Source organism: Oratosquilla oratoria, chromosome 15, assembly GCF_046742065.1.
Source record: "Oratosquilla oratoria isolate Oo_2021 chromosome 15, ASM4674206v1, whole genome shotgun sequence".
In the NCBI taxonomy this organism is placed as follows: domain Eukaryota; kingdom Metazoa; phylum Arthropoda; class Malacostraca; order Stomatopoda; family Squillidae; genus Oratosquilla; species Oratosquilla oratoria.
In genome coordinates, this window is record NC_134791.1 from 15596170 (window position 1) to 15616652 (window position 20483).

Sequence of the window (20483 nt, forward strand, 5' to 3'; positions counted from 1 at the left end):
CTTTCTTAAGCGGAAATTATTCTCCAGCCATAAAAGACTACTAGGTAACTCTGGTCCCTGGTGTTGACTCCATAAAACCAATGCAGTAAACACCCAACACAAGGACCTCTCTGGGGAAGGCAAAACCGTAATCTAAGAACGCAGAATCTCGCGATCCACTGTGTATTCCTGGTCAACCTGGTCCTCGATGAAGAAATGTAGATTTGAGGTTACAAACCCAGTGGGCACCCGCGGATGGGTTATGTAAGTTGGTATCGATTCCCCCAATCATGGGGGAGGGGTCATTCAATACCGGGGTTGAATCAGAACTAGACTGACTGCTGAAATGTATGGGGGGATGGGGGAGATGGGAGGATGGGGGGATAGGGGATGGGGGAGATGGGAGGATGGGGGGATAGGGGATGAGGGGTAAACTGGTTCTTCCAGATGTCAGTGGAACCGAATAAGGAACAAAAATCTTCCATTTATATTCAACCCTTAAAAAAAGACAAATAAATAGAAAATCGATAGATAAACAAATGTGTAAATAGATGATCTTTACTTTTATTTTTTTATTATTATTCTACGTTTCAGGTTATTTCTTTATTCATTGACTTGATTATTTTATTTTGTTTTATCTTATTTATTTGTTTATTTATCTACCTATTCATTTATTTACCGATATTATTACATTTATCTATTATCATTATTTTCTTATTTATTTATTTTATTTCATTTTCATTTATTTATTTATTTATTAATATTATTATTATTGTTATTATATTATTATTATTATTATTATTATTATTATTATTATTATTATTATTATTATTATCATTATTATTATTATTATTATTATTATTATTTATTATTTATTTATTTATTTTATTTTATTTATTTATTTATTTATTTATTTATTTATTTATTTATTTATTTATTTATTTATTTATTTATTTATTTATTTATTTATTTTTTTATTTATTTTTTTTTTTTTTTTTTTTTTTTTTTTTTTTGCAATAACCACGGCCTCTATCCTTGAGGACAATAGCGCTAGAAGAGGTGACGTCACAGAGACGGTAAAGAATTTTTTTAAGTGAGAGGAAAAAGAACAGAGGGAGAGTAGAAATAAGAAATTATCAGTATTAATTTTTGAGCGCAGATTTGTCTTCAATCACAAAAAAATGCTGCGTGACTGGTCCGTAGGGGCATCACTAAACTCCCTAAGATTCAGAGAGCATTAAATCTATGTCAAATATCCCATATACGGCGACTTTGTATATATTTATTGGCGGCCGATAAGTGATTTATTCAGCTGAAGGAAACCATTCACATTTGCGAAATTAAAGTCTCGCTTAAGATGGACATTCATTGCTTTATTCTGGCTAACGCTAGACGATTTCATTGGAGTGCGTGATAGACTTTCGATAGCTAAAAGGTTGCGTGCCGGATTGAAGTTCGTGTTTTTTTTTTTTTTTTTTTTTTTTTTGAAAGAAGCGGACCCAACTGTGTTCCAGAGTCGACAAACTTAAGAGTATGTTGGAGGGCGCGGTGGCGCGCGCTGTATATACCTCACTGCTGACCTTTCGTCTTACTCTCCTGTCTCTCTATCTGCCTGTCTGTCTGTCCGTGTGTCTTGCTCGCCTCGCATCACCTCTCTCTTTCTCTTTTACGATTTTCATTTCGCTCATACACGCACACACACACATGTACACACACCCATATGAGGATGATATACCCACAAATACTCTCGTGTATATCTCCTTGTATTCAGGAAGTCTTCAGCCAGATCAAGACCGAACGGGCATCAAATGCTCGTTCTAGTGCCCGGCCTCCGGCCACCGGCCCTCCCGGCCGCCGGCTCGGCCGCTGCCTGAGCGGTGCGGCGGCAGAAAGACAAATGCCACCAAAGGGCAGAGTCAGATTCGCACGTACCTTCGTCAGGAGACCAATAATTTTGCAGCCATGGAAGAACGGGAACAACTGATGGAGACAGCCGACTTTGAAACCCATGGTTTTCCCTCTCACACTTCCTGTCTTGTCCAAGGGGAGCTAGGATGGTAATATACAATTAAGTAAATGCGTAAGTAGATAGATAAGTGTATAAGTGAATAAATGAAGTTGATCTGGTTGACTGGCTTGTCTATAAAATCTACTGATAATTTTCGAAAGCAAACCGATGAAGTTTGTAAATGTTCACTTTTTCATGGTAGAAAGCGGTTTTTTTTTTATAAAGAACGGTCTTAAGACTTGATATTATCATCATTTTGTTCATGTAGCGATGACAGTGTCACAAAAATTAATCTGCCTTTGATAGGTGGTCTGTCCTCGTTTTCGAGAAGCTTGTTTCGTTATTCCTAAAAGCAAACACGAAATGAGATTCTGGGGGGAATATGCAAGGATGAATCAGCAACATGCCTTACGACTCTCCCTCATATATGTTTAGACAGAGAAAAATATTGCTTTCATTGCTTCTGACGTCTATTATGTCCACCATTTCACTCCTGACAGACTCTTTTGGAGTCCTTCCCTCTTCATCAGAGACGCATCTTTTCCTTTTCCGATTTCTAAACAGTTTTGATCTTTCCATTTCTAGTAGTTGTTGTTGCTTTTGTTATGACCTTCTATCCCTGTGGATAATTTCATGCCAGTGCAGTGTAGTCTAGTAGTATGAGCGTGGAATCTTGCATCTTCTTCTACCTACTTGAAATCACATACCTTGTACTGTATACGAGTATTCAAAACCTTTTTGGATTCGTCTTATCCAGTCCGGTATGGAGTGAGTATCTCAAATATGGAGTGTGCCTCTAATTATCAACACCTTCAGAGAGGAAGAGAACTTGTAACCAACCAATTCACAAAAACTCCACTTCACACAAAAAAAATAAAATAAATAAATAAATGAAATAAAATAAAAAATAACTCATGTCGTATGCTTACATGTGTCACTGAATGCGAGTAAACACTGTCCTGGCAGATCCAAGTCTTAGACATGAAGCAACCTGATGATGAAGATCTCTGTGTGCAACGTAAGAACCTTCGCAGAAGACCACAGCCTGGAGAGTTTGATGGGAGAACAGGAGAATATCAGCTGAGATATCATGGGATTGGGGTCCAACGGGAGAAAGAAAAGCTCTTGCAGCTACAAGACAGTCGCCATTTGCAGATGAAGAGATTGAAAGATCCAATGAAATGGGAATTTTCATTAATCGGGAGATGACTTGCTTTAGCGTAGTGGAATTCAGCAACATATAAAAAAAGAGTTGTGATTAGGTTATGTAAAACATACACTCTAAAATAATTCAAGTTTATGCACCAATCTCACAAAGTTTAGACAACGAAATCGAATAAGGCAAGGCGGGTATTGGATTAAGATAAGATTAGATTCACGTTAATAGTCGGAGACTTCAATGCGAAAGTAGGGGAGAACATGGCAGATGAACCCCCGAAGCCAGTGTCAATTGTTGGTCCCTCTTTTTCCAATTAAAAACGGAATTTCAACATTCTTATCATTTCGATGTGGAAAGGATTTCCCCACAGCTGAATAAAGTCACCAAGTGACGGATAGAATAAGTCAAGGTAAACTCAAGTTGTGTTTAATCCTTTTGTTCCAGGTTGGCGCCCTTCCGCTAATAAAATTTCCGGGTGACAATAAGAATAGACTCAGTGAAAGGGCCAGAACAGCTGCACACTAAGCATAGCAAGATTTTTTATATAAAGAAAAATCTCGAACAGCATCTTTCTTAGATGTACCCTAAAGTAAAGATAATATTTCGTTGTAAGAGAAAATATACACATGAGATGATACTGTGGTACTTGTATATTTGAAAGCCAGTTATCCATTTGCACGCGCCCACACACAAACTCCTGCATTATCGATACGTCTGCATCAATTTGAGAGGACACCTATACACTTCTGGTGAGAGATAATCCTTAAACAACGATAAAACACTAAACTCTGGCCAGGAGGCTCTAACCTGTGGACAAAGCGGCTGAAAATCGAAATGCGAACCAATTCATATATATTTGTTATGGCAAACGTCAGATGGTTTTATTCGGTCAAAGCAGAGGTTCTCAGGATTCCATGTCACAGGTTTCCTCAGTTCCTCTCATTTCTAAGTTCCCGTTGAATATTTCTTCATCATTGCGTTTTCACAATAGTAATTATTGAAACAAAACATGAAACAAATTTAACGTCCAACACTCTTGTTGGGAAAACATATTAATGTCATGAAAAAAGTGGGCCACAAGGAAATACTCGCGACACAGAACGTCTATCAGATTTAATGCCTTCATGTCCAGACCGTTATGTCTACACTACCACTTGTTCGCAACATATAATATCAAAACCTCGATGATGAAATAGTCACGAACGAGATTAAGAATGAAGCAACAGTTCCTTGTGAGCCTTCAGAATTGGAGGAGAAAAAGATGCTCTATGCCAAGCATGACTCTCTAATTGACCAGTGTCCGCTACAGGACACGTTTGTTATAGGTGATTTCAATGCGGCAACGAGAGAGGTGACTACGAAGTATGTGTTGATCGCCTATGGCTCTGCAACCAGGAACATTAATCGTCCTCTCCTTCTGAATTTTGCAAAGTCCAGAAGGTTGGGAACTGCTGATTCCTGGTTTTAGAGACGAGAGCCACGCAGACGGCAAAGGAGATCCTAGTTAATAGTCTTTGGAGGATCCTACAGAGTTGCAGGGTTTGCAAAAGTGCTTATTTCTTTGTGACCGATCATAGACTTGTGGTTGTTACACCCGGGCCCCGTGTACAGTTCAAGGAAAAGGTCAAAGGGATGTGTGCTTATGGGTATGTGATAGCCTTCTCCGAATTATTTGAAGTGATTGACACTGTTGAAGACTCTAGAAAGCCATGGGGAATACTCAAACGAAAATTTAACGCTGCCGAAGAGTGTTTTGGAGGGCACTCAGAGTCAAATATTTGGCTTGGGATGTAGACCAATATTAACTAAGACGGTGGACTAAATATCTCTTAAGAAGGAATAGGGAGAGGCATAATAGGGACTTTTCAATGGCTTCAGACATGATTAGTGAGCTCTGAGGGCACTCAGAGACAAATAGTTGGCTGGGGATGTAGACCAATATTAACTAAAACGGTGGACTAAATATCTCTTAAGAAGGAGTAGGGAGAGGTATAATAGTGGGGTTGTTGAGGATATAGAAGGACTTTTCAATGGCTTCAGATATGATTAGTGAGCTCTGAAGTAATTCAGCTCCAAATCACCCAGATGAGCACTGCCCGAGCAACTGATGGGCGATTGGTATCAGACTTGGGCAGGTATAGAGCTCACTAAACCGTGTACTTTGAATAACTGTACATGGTTGACCCTCTGAGCGTCCAGCTACCCCTGGCTGGTGTTCGGGTGACGGCTGCCAAACTCCTCCATCTCTGAGTCAGGTTAGACAAGTTGAATGATGGAAAGACGGCTGCCTCCTGCAACGTTAGCGCAGAGTTACTGATTTTCAGGGTTGCATGCAGTGCTATCTTCCATTTGACAGTCCTGTATTATTCCTTCTGACTGGGAAAAATGACTAATTGTCCCTTTTTGGGGGGAGAAAGGGGAGTGACAGGATTGCAACAATTATCGCGGTATTACACTGCCCGGTGTGCCGGGCAAGGTGCTCCTTTATGTGAAGCTGACGGAGGTTTTCTCTCATCTAAAGATACAGAGTCCTGGAAAGTCTGGGTTCATTTTTGGTCAACCAACAACTTATCTGATTTTAGTGATTCAAGTTCTTGTGGAGCGCCGGCTCGAGTTTTACCAAAAGTTATTAGCAGTTTATGTTGATATAAAGAAAGCATTTGATTTAGTGTATCGTGGGGTACCCTAGGATCATCCTCAGATCCGCAGAATTCCTCCAATGAATATTAACATAATTTTTGCCCGTTACTCTGGGGGAGATGGTGCTTTGGAATATGGAGGAGACTTGTCCGATGTAGGAGTGAGGCAGAGGTGAGCTTCTCGTCCCAACTCTTGCAGTCCCTGCATAGACTGGGTATTGGATACAGTTGCGGATCATTTGTTAACACAACGAACCCCACCGACATTATCTTTCCCGACGATGGTGTCATGGTTGCGGAGTCGTTAAACTCAGTGGTTCTTAACCTTTTTCAGTGCCCGTACTCCTTGATATCTCAGAAAATTTCCTCGTACCCCCATCCAATACAAATACAATGCAAATATATGAAAAGATGAGTGATACAAACCTCATTTGCTTTCTCATTGTAAATATACAGTACCATTGCACTGGGGCTATCATGCCTCGTACCCCCAGGTTTAAGGTTTCGAACCCCAGGTTGAGAGCCACTGCGTTAAAGGTTTTGTATGCAACCCTCAAGTCATTGCACAGGGAAGCAATACCTCTGGATGTCCAGTTCTCTTGGACCAAGACCAAGGTGCTCGGAAACTCTTCTGATTAGAAACTTGTGTTGTAAAGTCCCTTCCACAGGACTATACCTTTCCCAAGTTATCATCTAATTCTATCAAGAAAATTTGTACCCTACTTGATGATGCCTAATGTTACGGGCGAAACGTTGTATCATGTACTGTTATTCAAATATATTTCAATATAGATTATTAAAAAAAATGGCTAGGAAGATTGAAAGTCTTAAGAGAAAGGTACAAATGATGAGCATACTGTGTTATTTCACAGAATTTGTGTGTGTGTGTGTGTGTATATATATGTATATATATATATATATATATATATATATATATATTTGTATATGTATATATATATATATATATGTATACAGATATATATATGTATATATATATGCATATATATATGTATATACATATATACGCACAGTGGGTAGATAATATAAAGATATTTCATATCTTATATATTGCTTGTTTCAAACTAAATTACATTAACTTTTGCAATGGGGATGTGGCCAATTCATGTCTATGAAAACAGGAAAAATCGGCTGACCCGTGCAAAGCTACTCAACAAGATTACAATACTTGGAGAACATTTCACGTTCTATTTTTCCTCTGACGACAAAAAATATCAAAACCAGTATTTGAACAGGAGAAATGACAGGTGGTCATGTGCAGATCCTTCTGATATTTCCAGGTTTATGTTTACCAAGTTTCCAGCAACAGCATTGGAGGACTGATCAGTAGCGAAGACCATGTCATGTCACCCCATTTCTTTTCTTAGAGTTAATGCTCTTGGCTATTTCGAGGAACTTGAAAGGGTTGTTAAGCCCTGGAGAGAGAGAGAGAAAGATTAAGCAACAGAAGGTAAGACTTTGTGTCCACAACGCTTACAGTACGAGTAGGTGGGACAAGAGTGGATGTCGGGCAGTCTTCACGATCATGTGACGCCCAACAAGTGGTCAACAAACTCATCAGAATTAAGTCCCGTGGACAAATAGTTTTTGGAGCGTTGTTGAAAAGGAGATCAGTCAACATTCTCACAACACCACAGATTCCCTGAAGGCCGTCATTGTCAAGATGATGAAAATCCATGTGAACAAGTTGTGTAGACACGGTAAAGGAAACATGGACTGGAGGTGAAGCTTTTATTCCTGACGTTTCGTCTAACGACTTTCTCAAAAGAATGAGCATACTAGATACATACAGAGTTTATAAACACGCCTTACGGCTCAAGATGATATTCGAAATCGATATTAATGACCTCTTGATTCGCGTAAGTTAAGGTTTCCGACCCCGCACTAGTCATCGATACTAAAGGTGGATGCATAGAAGAAACCTATAACAAAACTATTTATAAACATTATTTTTCTATGAAAATATAGGATTACATAAAGAATCCTCACTCCAGACTTCGGCAGGGTGACAATTCTTTATGTGGGCTATTGTAGGGTGACAATTCTTCATGTGGGCCATCCTGGGTTTACGAATATTCGGTTGTATAACTTGATGACAATAAGCATAATCCTCAATCAACCTAACCTAACTATAACCTAATATTTATTCCACTGTTGATATTCGGCGTACTGGGGGTGACAATTCTTCAGGTGGGATCTTATGGGGGTGACAATTCATGTGACCCAAAATATATTTGGCTAATCTAATGTGTGTCAGTTTTTCAATGAGTTTCTTCTGGTACATAAAAGTGTGTGTGTGTGTGTGTGTGTGTGTGTGTGTGTATACCTAGCACACACTGGGAAAACCTACACTCGTAGGGTCCAGTCCCCTTCTCTCCGAGTGTTATACCTATTTCTTAATTTACTTAAGGTTTTAGCTTGGATGTACTGTCGTCTTGTAGGTCTCGAGTTCTACAGGACCCTGGCATCTCTCTCTCCTTCTCCTTCCTCCTTCCTCCTCCTCCCTCCTCTTCCCTCCTCCTCCTTCCTCCTCCTCCCTCCTCTTCCCTCCTCCGCCTTCCTTCCCCGTTCTCACTCCTCCTCCTTCCTTCCTCCTCCTTTCTCCTCCTCCCTCCTCTTCCCTCCTCCCCTCCTTCCTCCCCCGTCCTCACTACTCTTCCTCTTCCCTCCTCCGCCATACCTTCCCCGTCCTCCCTCCTCCTCCTTCCTCCTCTTCCCTCACCCTCATTCCTTCCCCGTCCTCTCCTCTCCTCCTTCGTCTATACAGGCTTGGCCTCAAGAAGTTAAATTCTTATCATTTTATATGGAGGATTTGGAAAGTGGATGTTTCCTGTAGGCGATGCAAGTGGTAGGCTTGTGGTCTGTAAAAAGGATCAATATTTCGTCAGTTTTGGTCTGAAGTTCTAGTCCTTATTTCCTCCCTGTATAGGGTGAAAAATATACCAAACTATTCCAGGAATGTATACGTGCATAAGTGTGTGTGTGTGTGTGTGTGTGTGTGTGATTCACCATGGTCTTGGATCACGTGTTGAACTCATCATCGACAGCTATTTCCCCTCCCGGAAGAGAGCTCAGAGCTCATATATGACCGATCTATGGGTAATACTGTGACCTTACAAGCACACCGAACTCCCCGTCCACGAGAGTAGGAGTAACGACTCGCAGCGCAGCAATACTGAAATTATTTCAGCCCTGGGCGGGATTCGAACCCGGACCGCCGTAGTGGCAGCCGCTAACGCTACCAACGCGCCATCGAGTCGTATGTGTGTGTGTGCGTATGCGCGCTTATGTATTCGTGTGTGTGTGTGTGCGCGCGCGCGCGCGCGTGTGTACGCATTTATGTGTGTTTGTGTATGTGTGTGTGCGCGCGCGCGTGTCTGCGTGTGTGTACGTTCGTGCGTGCGCGTATACCTATATGATATATATTCAATATACCCAGTGAATCAGTAAAACCACTTACACAGGGAACGCTTTTGTATGGTTTTATTTTCACGATTGTAAGATTTCCATAACTTTTACTTGACGAATGCCACGGCTGTGCAGACTCGACGACAAGCCCGGCTGGGGCTAGCAGTCGTTGCCACAGCGTACGTTGCAATACTCCATCTCAGCGCTTTTTCGACCAAGAAATTGGTCGGTAGTAGGCGGGGAGCAAACCGGTTTTTCTACCACGCCAAATTATTAGCGTTTTTCTTCTCTTTTTCCCAACACACCTGCTCCGTAGCTGTTTTCGTCTCCGACCAGCAACTTTCTTCTCGTTTTGTTTCGTAGAAAACGATGGAGTCACCTTTAGCGGTTTTCCGTAAATCTACTCTGCTACCAGTACTGATGGCTGTCCAGTAGTGGTGAAGAAATTACGATATTATGTTTGTCTTTCAGTTCTTTCTTTCTTCCATAGCATTGTGCTGTGTTAGAGCTTCTTAAAGGAATTGTTTCTTGAGATTTGTTTCGTTTTATCATGAAAATTACTCTCGCAGGACGTATAACGTTGAGCTCCATGCATGTACGGTGTACGCCAACTCCACGCACGTGCACCGCCTTCCAATTTTTGCTGGATGTAATGTTCGCTACTGTAGAATATTTTGATTTTCTTTGGATCTAGATGCAAAAATCGTCAAAATGGAATCACCAATATAATTGAATTAATATTTTCTCTGTATTAAGTGTCTTTATCATTAACTTATGTCATGGTTGTACTACTTTATATTTATTCATGTGTAAAAATACGATCGATTTTGCCTAAGGGAGGGAGAGAATTTCGTATCCAAAGAATTACATAGATCTCATTTTTATATAAGAAAACTGCATTTAGTTTTCTATACAAATCCAATCATTAGTATACGAGGTAATAATGGTAAGTAAAGTTTAACTGGAGCAAGTTTTGTAAGCAAGAAAGCTTATCCAGTAGTGGAGAGAGCAGGTCCCATGGTGTACGATTTTCAAATTGACATAAGGAAAGACGACTTCTTTTAAAAGTCAAATCAAAGTAAAATATTATTGAATTATTAATTTTTTCTATTCGCTTCACTATATTATCAAGTCATTTGTGTATAATTTTTAATGTTAAAGACAAATTAATCTACGAACAGTGCACGACAGTTTGGACAATGATCCGGCACCATCAGTGCTTGGTAGTTTGGTGTTGCTAACTGAATGTGTATATTAATGCCAGTGATCAAGAACACAGTCCCTAAAGGATTTCCCACGCTAAAGAGGTACCACATGTGAAATCAGCCTAAGTTTAATTTATTGATAAGCCAGTAGACTCGTGTAAGTGGATTAAACTGACCACAGTTTGAAACAGAGCAGATGTTTGGATGTGCTGAGGGAGGGAGTTGGAGGCCAGGTCGACACTTCTCGTCTTGCCGTGGTTCAAACCCACTGTCGTTCCATTGCATTATACATAATATCATCGCTGTCCTTTACTCACGCGATATATTTAGCCCCAAGTGTCCTGGCCGTGACGACTTTCTCAGGATCTTGGCTATGGAAAAGGTGCTCGAAGAGTTTGACGAACTTTTGAAAGCTATGGAAAAGGAATTGTGGTTTCGAGTTGTGATAAAAAAAAAAGTTATTCATTTGATGATTTTCTCGTGCGGTGTTAGTGTTCATACGGTGCGGTGATGTGATATGTGATATTCTTGTGAAAGACGTTTTTTATTTTATACATAATATTGTGACACATGGTGCATCAGGATGTCGTGTGATTTTTTTTAAAACCAATTTACTCTTGTTTTCGATGTGATAAAACTAGAACGTTAAGTTTGATTAATTACGTTTAGTGTTTACTGATGTCGTGTACTAACAACCTAACATGCTGTTAGTGTCAGAATTAAAAATGTTATGTGTACGTGTGTACATTTCCAACTCTAGTGTGATTGACACAGTGTCAAATCGCCTACGATGCCAATGTTGTGTCATCGGTATGTGACAAACAACAGGATACGTGTTATGGAAAAAAGAAAATCTGGTTTTGTATAAATTTGTTTTTCTTTGTGTTTTTTGCCGTGCAGGTCGAAAAGGTCATTCGCTGAATCTTGGTTTGTGGACTGATAGTCTTAGTCTTATGTGTATTTATTTATGTATTATATGTATTTATTTATTTATTTGTTTATATTATTAATAACAGTAGATAGTAGTGCAATTATTTTAAATATTATTATTATTGCCATTAATAATATGAATAATGATAACGATTGTGATAATAATGATGGTGATGATGATAACAACGATATTATTAATATTATCACCATATCGTCACTAGTAACCAGTGAAAATACGGTAATTTGTCCCTTACCGTTTTCGATAATTTCTTTGTATACCAAATATTAATTCACATCTTCAGCCAGCAACAATTAGATTTTGGAAAATTGCAACTTTGCAACAAACGTTAAAACGTCACTATTATGCAGCTCGAACTTTTTTTTTTTTTTGCAGTAACTGATATGCCTGACTGGTATGCTGCTATTCAAACGAAACGTTGCACTCTCGTTTTTGTGCTACTTTGTAGTAACCCGACTCTTGGTCGCGCGCGCACGCACACACACACACACAGACACCCTCTCCCCACGCACGCGTGCGCACGCGCACGCACTTAATCGAAATTTGGTGCAGCCCCGTAAAACATTGGAACTTTAGGCTTATGAGACAGCAGATTGGAAACGACCATGTCTTGTTGAAAGAAACTTATTTGTATATCTTAGGATCCTCGTGTGACACCCCTACAGACCAGAGGCACGTAAAATTCTTATTTGATGAGAGTAGATAGAATATTAATCTCTGTTCAATGTTTACTATATCTCTCTGTTCTACCGCTTTTGTTAGATTGCTCTTGTGACACCGACATGACGTCACATCGCCTGGGAGATTTTGTCTCCAAGGATAAGCACTTGTTATAGCCAAATAAACACTAAACTCTTAAAATGAACATATTGGAAAAAAAAACGATCACCAGATGACAGAAATGTGACGTAATATGACCGAAGATAAGATTATTATGACAGAAACAGCCTCTTCTGTGTCCAATTCATTTTTTTTTTTTTTTTTTTTTTTTTTTTTTTTTTGTGAACGCTTAATGTATATCGGAATAGACAACCTATCGCGGGAGGAATTTCATTCAAGGACGCTTTTATCAATGTTGCAATATTATTTACGTGTTTATATATTTGTCCAGTTTTCTTTTATCTTCAGAACGAAGGGATTATGTTAGGTTGTCGTACTATATATGACATTTCAAAGGAAATTGAAGAAAGCTACAACAAAATCGAATTTATGGTCTATGTTGATTGAATTGTTAAAGAAATTAAACGAATTATTTGTCCACAAATTTGTATTAGCGAGGATATATCAACTTAATATTATGTGGTATATATATATATATATATATATATATATATATATATATATATATATATATATATATATATATATATATGTGTGTGTGTGTGTGTGTGTATTTATCTACATACATTTATGTACATATTGTGTGTATATATATATATATATATATATATATATATATATGTGTGTGTGTGTGTGTGTGTGTGTGTGTATTTATCTACATACATTTATGTACATATTGTGTATATATATATATATATATATATATATATATATATATATAAACATACATACACACGTGTGTGTTAATTTTTATGTATTCTTATATGCAGGAATAAATATTGGGTAAGATAAATTAACGAAGAAGAGTGCTTCCGTGTATTCATATCCTCAGTATTATTCATTGAAGTTGTACATACACGAAAGCGCTCTGCTTCGTTCATTTATCTTGCCTGATGGCTACTCCTATATTTACGAACACATCGTTATAGTGTTTTTATTACATATATATATATATATATATATATATAATATTGTATATATATATATTGTATATATATATATATTGTATATATATATATTGTATATATATATGTATATATATATATATATATACACATATATATATGTGTGTGTGTGTGTGTGTACACGTGTACACTCATTTCAGACAAATTGAAACAAATTACGTTTCCTGGAGGGAATCGAACCAGGGACCTCACTATTTCTAAGCCTCGAAAGTGACCGGAAAGGGTCAAGTACCTCGACACATTTTTTTTTTTTTTTTTTTTTTTTCCGAATAAAATCGCCTGAAGGAATAAGCCTGTGAGAAGCAGTGAAGAATTGACTAAGTTGTAACTTCCCTCGGTTGAATTAGATTGCTCGACACACACGAATCTATGGCACAGTTGGTAGACTTCCCGGCCGCCACTACGGCGGTCTGGGTTCAAATGCCGCCCAGAGCTGAAATTATTTCAATATTACTGCGCAGCGAGTCGCTACTCCAACTGTCGTGGGCGAGGAGTTGGGTGTGTATGTGCGTGTAAGGTCACAGCATTACCCATAGATCGGTCATACTGTACATGAGCTCTGAGCTCTCGTCCGGGAGGGTAAAAGCTGTCGATCACGAGTCCAACACGTGATCTAAAGACCATGGTGAATCACACACAAACACACACACACACACACACACACACACACACACACACACACACACACACACGTACATCGACATCGACATCGACAAAGGTTGCTAGTCGACGCGCCTACGCGTACGTCGAGCGGATGGTAACACACACACACACACACACACACACACACCGACGATGACATTGAGTACAGACTCTTACGTGATTGTATTCCGATCGAGCCCTCAGGGAGGCTCTCAGCTGATCGTAGCCTTGGCGCCGGCAACACACTGCCAGAAACACCAATCTCATCCGGTCACTGCGGGCTCTCTCTTTCTCTCTTTTTTTTCTCCCCTCTCTCTTTCTCTCCCTCTCTCTTTTTCGCTTTCTTTCTCTCTCGCTCTCCCTACCTCCCTTTCTCTCACTACCTCCCTCTCTCTTTTTCTCTCTCTCGCTCTCCCTCTCTCTATCTCTATCTCTCTCTCACTCTCCCTACCTCCCTCCCTCCCTCCCTCCCTCCCTCTCTCTCACTCTATAGTAATGAAGCAGCTATAATTCCTTCTAAACAGATGTTAATGGTCATGGACTGCCAAAACCTGTCTCGAGGGGGTCCTGGTTCGGAAAAGGTTAAACTGTTAGCGAACGGGTAGGGTCTTATTGTTTTTTTTTTTCTCTCTCTCTCTCTCTCTCTAAAGGCTTCTGTATGATCTCATCGCAGATCAAAATGTACCTGTGACATTTCACCCCATACTATACAACACGTTAAGGAAGACTACAATGTACACAATTACTTATGCCAGCAACACAACATCACATTCTCTACAAAGGATTCTTAGGAAAACCCCGTTTCCAGCCATGACGTTCCTCAGGGAGACGGGGCTGCTCGGCCAGACGGTCTAGAGAACGACGACCAGAATAATATGGATTAGATTTGTCATTAATCTAAAAGGAAGACGAGTTCCATTCCTTCAGCATAGGTGTTGTGCCTGCAGCATAGGTGATATGCCTGCAGCATAGGTGACGTGCCTTCAGCACAGGTGTCGTGCTTTCACGTGCTTTCAGCATAATGAAGTCACGCCTTCAGCATAGGCGTCGCGCCTTCAGCACAGGTGTCGCGCATTCAGCATAAGTGTCGCGCCTTCAGCATAGGCGTCGCGCCTTCAGCACAGGTGTCGCGCATTCAGCATAAGTGTCGCGCCTTCAGCATAGGCGTCGCGCCTTCAGCATAGGCGTCGCGCCTTCAGCATAGGTGTCGCGCCTTCACCACAGGTGTCGTGGCTTAAGCAAAGGTGTCGCGCCTTCAGCATAGCTGTTGTGCCTTCAGCATAATGAAATCGTCGTAGTCAACACAGGGCCATACTTCAGAGACTTTCAGGTGAATAATTTTCAAGTGACCAATAGGCGGACTCCTCTCTTGAAGGGGCCGGGGGAGGGGAGGAGGCTACGCCAGGAGACGCTGAGTAGCTGCGGCCGAAGCCGTCACTTTTGCCCTATGCGCGTTGGTGACTTTGGGGCTGGTAACAGTTACTGCTGGCAATCGGAGAGGAGTGCGGGATTCGAACCCACAACTAAGCGAATGCGAGACCGCCACAGCTCGAAGAAAATGACGTTGAGGCGGAATTTTTGGGTTGCAAGACGCTTAGGTCCGTTCCAGAAATGACTCGACAGTTTTTTTTTTTTTTTTTTTTTATATATAATTCCTTAGGCGGTGCTCAAGAAAATTACCGGTAGATCTATGTAGATAAACTAGTAAGCTAGATACACTTAATTAGGAAACTATATATTGCCTCTCTATATATATATATATATATATATATATATATATATATATATATATATATATATATATATATATACATATATATATATATATATATATATATATATATATATATATATATATATTGCTTTATATAACTATATATTGCTTTTATAAGGGAGATAGCTAGTCTGGGATCGTACCCATCTATCAGGAAACTAGATGGGGGGGGGGGATCTACTTTCTAGTGAAAGAGAAGCGTTCGTCAGAGTTGCCAAAAGGTTTTGAGAACGGCCCTAATGCCCTTCAGCCACAAATCGCTATTAAAGTCTCACAAGACATCGTCGTTGACATTTTAGCTCTTTCACATTTAATTGACCTGACTTTGGTTAAATAAAATAAAATTGCCGGCAGCTAGAACACGTATTTGGGGAGTGTGTCTCTGGATTGATGGGGGGGTCAGCGTTTGGTGAGAATAACAGGTCAACGTTACAGGGGAAAAAATTGGTGAAGGTAACAGGTCAAGAGAGGTCAGTTAGTCTCCACATAGAAAATCATACATACATTATATATCACTAAAGCTAAATGTAATAACACATTTGTAAATTACACAGGTAAACCAAGTTTTAGTTTATTCAGACTATGTGAAATATATATATATATGTATGTATGTATATATATGTGTGTGTGTGTGTGTTAGATCAGCTCTTATTATACCATATGATGATCTTCACACCAACGCTACGAGGACGAGCGTTACCTCTGGTCCTGATCAAGATGCTATCAGGAGATAACGTTACACACATTGAGAGTCCTGGATATTTATATTTAAGTACCATGACATTCGCCATGATCCCTCTCGCATCTGGATTCGCAACTCGCGTTACGTAACACACACACACACACACACACACACACACACACACACACACACACACACACACCACGCTCGGTGGCGGATTGGTAAAGCACTGGCCTCACAAGCCAGAGAACCGGGGTTCGATTCCCCGGCCGGGCGGAGACAAGTTGGGTTTGTCTCCTTTCACGTGCAGCCCCTGTTGACCTAGCAGCGAGTAGGTACGGGACGTTAGTCAAGGAGTTGTGACCTTGCTGTCCCGGTGTGTGGAGTGTGAGTGGTCTCAGACCTACCCAGAGATCTGCTAATAATGAGCTCTGAGCTCACTGCCGTAGGGTGGTGTCTGGCTGTCTCGAAAGGAGGCTGCAGCAGATCCGAGGTGAATACACACACACGCACACACACACAATGGATGGAATAGCACCGAGGACTGACCGATGCAAGAACAGTGCTATTCCATCCATTGTTCGCACAATAAACTCATTATAAAACTTAGACTAGGCATATCACTCATATAATTACTGTATTGCATTACTATCAGAGTATCACTGTGAAACTTAGAATAGGCGTATTACTCATATAATTACTCTATTGTATTATTGTCAGTGTATCACTGCTATTTCAATAAACCTATTATTATTTTATTATTATTACACACACACACAGAGCAAGCGTATTTTGATCCGTTGGGTTTAAGTCGAGGTGACGGTAAGCTTCGTCCATCGTAGCATTGTGGGATGTGGTTTCAATCCTAGAAATGTTGGTTATTTGTTGAAAAAACTAAAACAACACACATACACACACGCGCGCGCGCGCGCACGCTCACACACACACACACACACACACACATATATATATATATATATACACACATGTGTATATATAATATATACAGTATATGTATATATGTATACACACACACATATATATATATACATATATATACACATATATATATATACATATGTATATATATATATATGTATATGCGTGTATATATATATATATATATTATATAATATTTATATATATACATACATATATGTATGTATATATTATACACACGCACGCACGCATATGCATACATACATGGATTTATCAAAATTCTGGCCCCCGTTGGAAGCTTATAACCCAGATAACGCAAGACCTTTGCTGCACAGTTCTTAGGAGAATTCATTATTGTTGTTTCTGTTAATGCAATATTATACTTTAGACCTTGTATTGTTCTTGGTCCATTAACGTGAGAGAGAGAGAGAGGGAGGGAGGATTTCTACTTTATTCTATTTGTTGGTGAATTCTTGTTCGATCGTTTATCTACACAATGGAGGTCTTTGGCTCGTCAAGGATATCCCACTCTTGTCCAACAGTAAAGCAAAGAAAAGAGTTGAATTGGCTTCCTTTGAACTAATCTTACACTTATCTATTTATTTTCCTTATGTAACACAACACTGTAAAGAATGTTTTGGTGTAACGATTATGTTCATACGTACAAACATAGACACATACACACACACACACACACACACACACACACATACACACACACACACATATATATATATATATATATATATATATGTATATATATATATAAGTATATATATATAAATATATAGTGTGTGTATCCATGTGTGTGTGTATGTGTGTGTGCATAATTGTGTGTATGTATGTGTGTATGTACAGTATGTATGTATATGTTTAGAACAGTATATGGTGTATGGATTCTGTGTCGTTGGATTTGCTTCGATGACCTATTAACGTGGTGAGAGATAGAGAATTTGCTATTACATAAACGACGGACAAAAAAGGGGAGATCTCGATACTCGAGACCCTGTTTTGTTTCGAGAACGAGCATGAACTGAATAAAATTGTCTAACATAAACAGAAGACGAATGTACAATCACGTGCAAAATTTTTTGACTCACGCTAATTCTCACGTCATAATAATTTTGTTCAATTTATCAAGCGTACACGTGATCGATTTTCCTTTGTAGTATTTGGGTAATTTTATTGAATAGAGGGAGTATCGGATTTTGGGTTTTGTGTCGTAAGATAACTCTGGGTAGGAACTGAAGTCAAGAGTTCAGATTCCAGGAAAGGCGTCGGTGTGGCAAGGTCTTAGGCAGCTCGGGGGTTGCCCAATGTTGCACAGCTTGCAACTCAGGTTGCACAGTTGCGCAACATCAACTTTACGGGGATGGCTGTAGCAGGCAGCCTCATCTGGGCGTCAGGGGCGCTGCCCAGACGGGCTTGTTCGGCTGGAGGGGCTATATATCTGGACCCGAGGAGGAAGGGATGTGGTGGGGAGTCTACTCGGTAATTGAAATGAAGCCACAGTCTATTTTTTTTTTTTTTTTTTTTTTTTTTTTTTTTGACGTTGCAGGCTTGCTTGTTTTCGGCCAGTCACCAAATAGTTTCTCTCGGGCGGAACCTCTTACCCCCCCCCCAGAATAAACAAACATGTACTACTACTACTTCCGCTACTACTACTACTACTACCACCGCTACTACTACTACTACTACCACCGCTACTACTACTACTACTGCTGCTGCTGCTACTACTACTACTACTACTACTACTACTACTACTACTGCTACTACCGCTACTACTACTACTACTACTACTGCTACTACCGCTACTACTACTACTACCGCTACTACTACTACCGCTACTACTACTACCGCTACTACTACTACCGCTACTACTACTACCGCTACTACTACTACCGCTACTACTACTACCGCTACTACTACTACTTTTTTCTTCTTTTTCCTCCTTTTCTTTTTCTTCTTAACGACCTCCAACCTCGTGGAAGTGTGTGGTGAAAGCAGTCAGGATCTGTCTCCCACAGACAAAGTTCATTGGCCCCTCCCTCTCTACTACTACTACTACTACTACCACTACCACGACTATTACTACTACTACCACGACTATTACTACTACTGGTATTACTACTACTACTACTGGTACTACTACTACTACTACTACTACTACTACTGGTACTGCTACTACTACTGGTACTACTACTACTACTGGTACTACTACTACTACTACTGGTACTACTACTACTACTACTGATACTATTACTACTACTGCTACTGGTACTATTACTGCTACTACTGGTACTGCTGCTGCTACTACTGGTACTGCTGCTGCTACTGGCACTGGTACTACTATTACTAGTACTATTACTACTGGTACTACTACTACTACTGGTACTGGTACTACTGGTACTACTACTACTACTACCACCATCACTACTACTACTACTCACCACCACCATCACTACTACTACTACTACTACCACCATCACTACTACTACTATTTTCACTACCACTACTATCACTACTACTACTAATGATAATAATTGTTGAGTTCTTTCTGCCCTTGGCTCACCAAGCCATCACTCAAACAACAGAATGTTACCTTGGGCGGAAGCGCGATTTTGTCCCATCAGGATAGAAACGCCAGTAAACCACTGATAGCTAACTCTTTTCTGCCTTCTACGATTTTCGCGTTTACATGAACTGACGTCAGACGATTTTATTAAACCGAAGGAAGGCTTTCCCTTTAAAGCAAGGGCCACCGAACGGCCCGCGAGGTCAGTACATCTGGCACGCCGCCACGCTGTACGTAATTTATTATTTATTTATTTTTATCATTCTTGTGAAAAAAAAATATTCACTGTATTGCAATGAACAAAATGGATATGTGGCCCGTATTCGTCATTCTCGTAGTTATCTGCCCCTCTGTAAAAAAAAAAAAAAAAAAAAAAAATTGGTGCTCCTAACATTAAGGTATTGAATCCAAATTCCTTAATCCTTGCGATGCCTCGCATGACTCGTATTCTTGTTTTGAGCTCCGCAGGGGGATTTTATTCAGCCGAGATGAATCCTCACCACGTTGGAGGACCTCAGTGTCGCTTTGTTGTGTCTCTGACCAGCGTGTGTCGCCTCGTGTGTCATAATGATATGATAACTGTTGTCGTGTTACAGACCTAAGATAACACCTCAGGGTCGTTTTTCTTTTTCTCTTTTTTATGTTTCATTTATTGGTAGGCTTTCATAATTTTCTTATCTTGTTAATTCTTTCCTTGTTTG

The 20483-nt window shown here is 39.8% G+C and overlaps 1 protein-coding gene across 7 annotated transcripts in view; it reads left to right on the plus strand.

Annotated features, from left to right (window-relative positions):
* The window catches only part of SNF4Agamma (SNF4/AMP-activated protein kinase gamma subunit), an 812417-nt gene that overhangs the window by 100200 nt on the left and 691734 nt on the right, over nucleotides 1-20483 (plus strand). For 2 of the 7 annotated variants that reach the window (XM_076198592.1, XM_076198590.1), the window contains exon 1: nucleotides 10424-10518. The exons of 2 other annotated variants lie outside the window; for them this stretch is intronic. The gene's annotated coding sequence lies outside the window, so the exon portion shown is untranslated. Of the gene's footprint in view, nucleotides 1-10416; nucleotides 10519-20483 lie in introns of those variants that run through there. 3 more of the 7 variants (XM_076198591.1, XM_076198593.1, XM_076198589.1) reach the window with 2 other exon arrangements.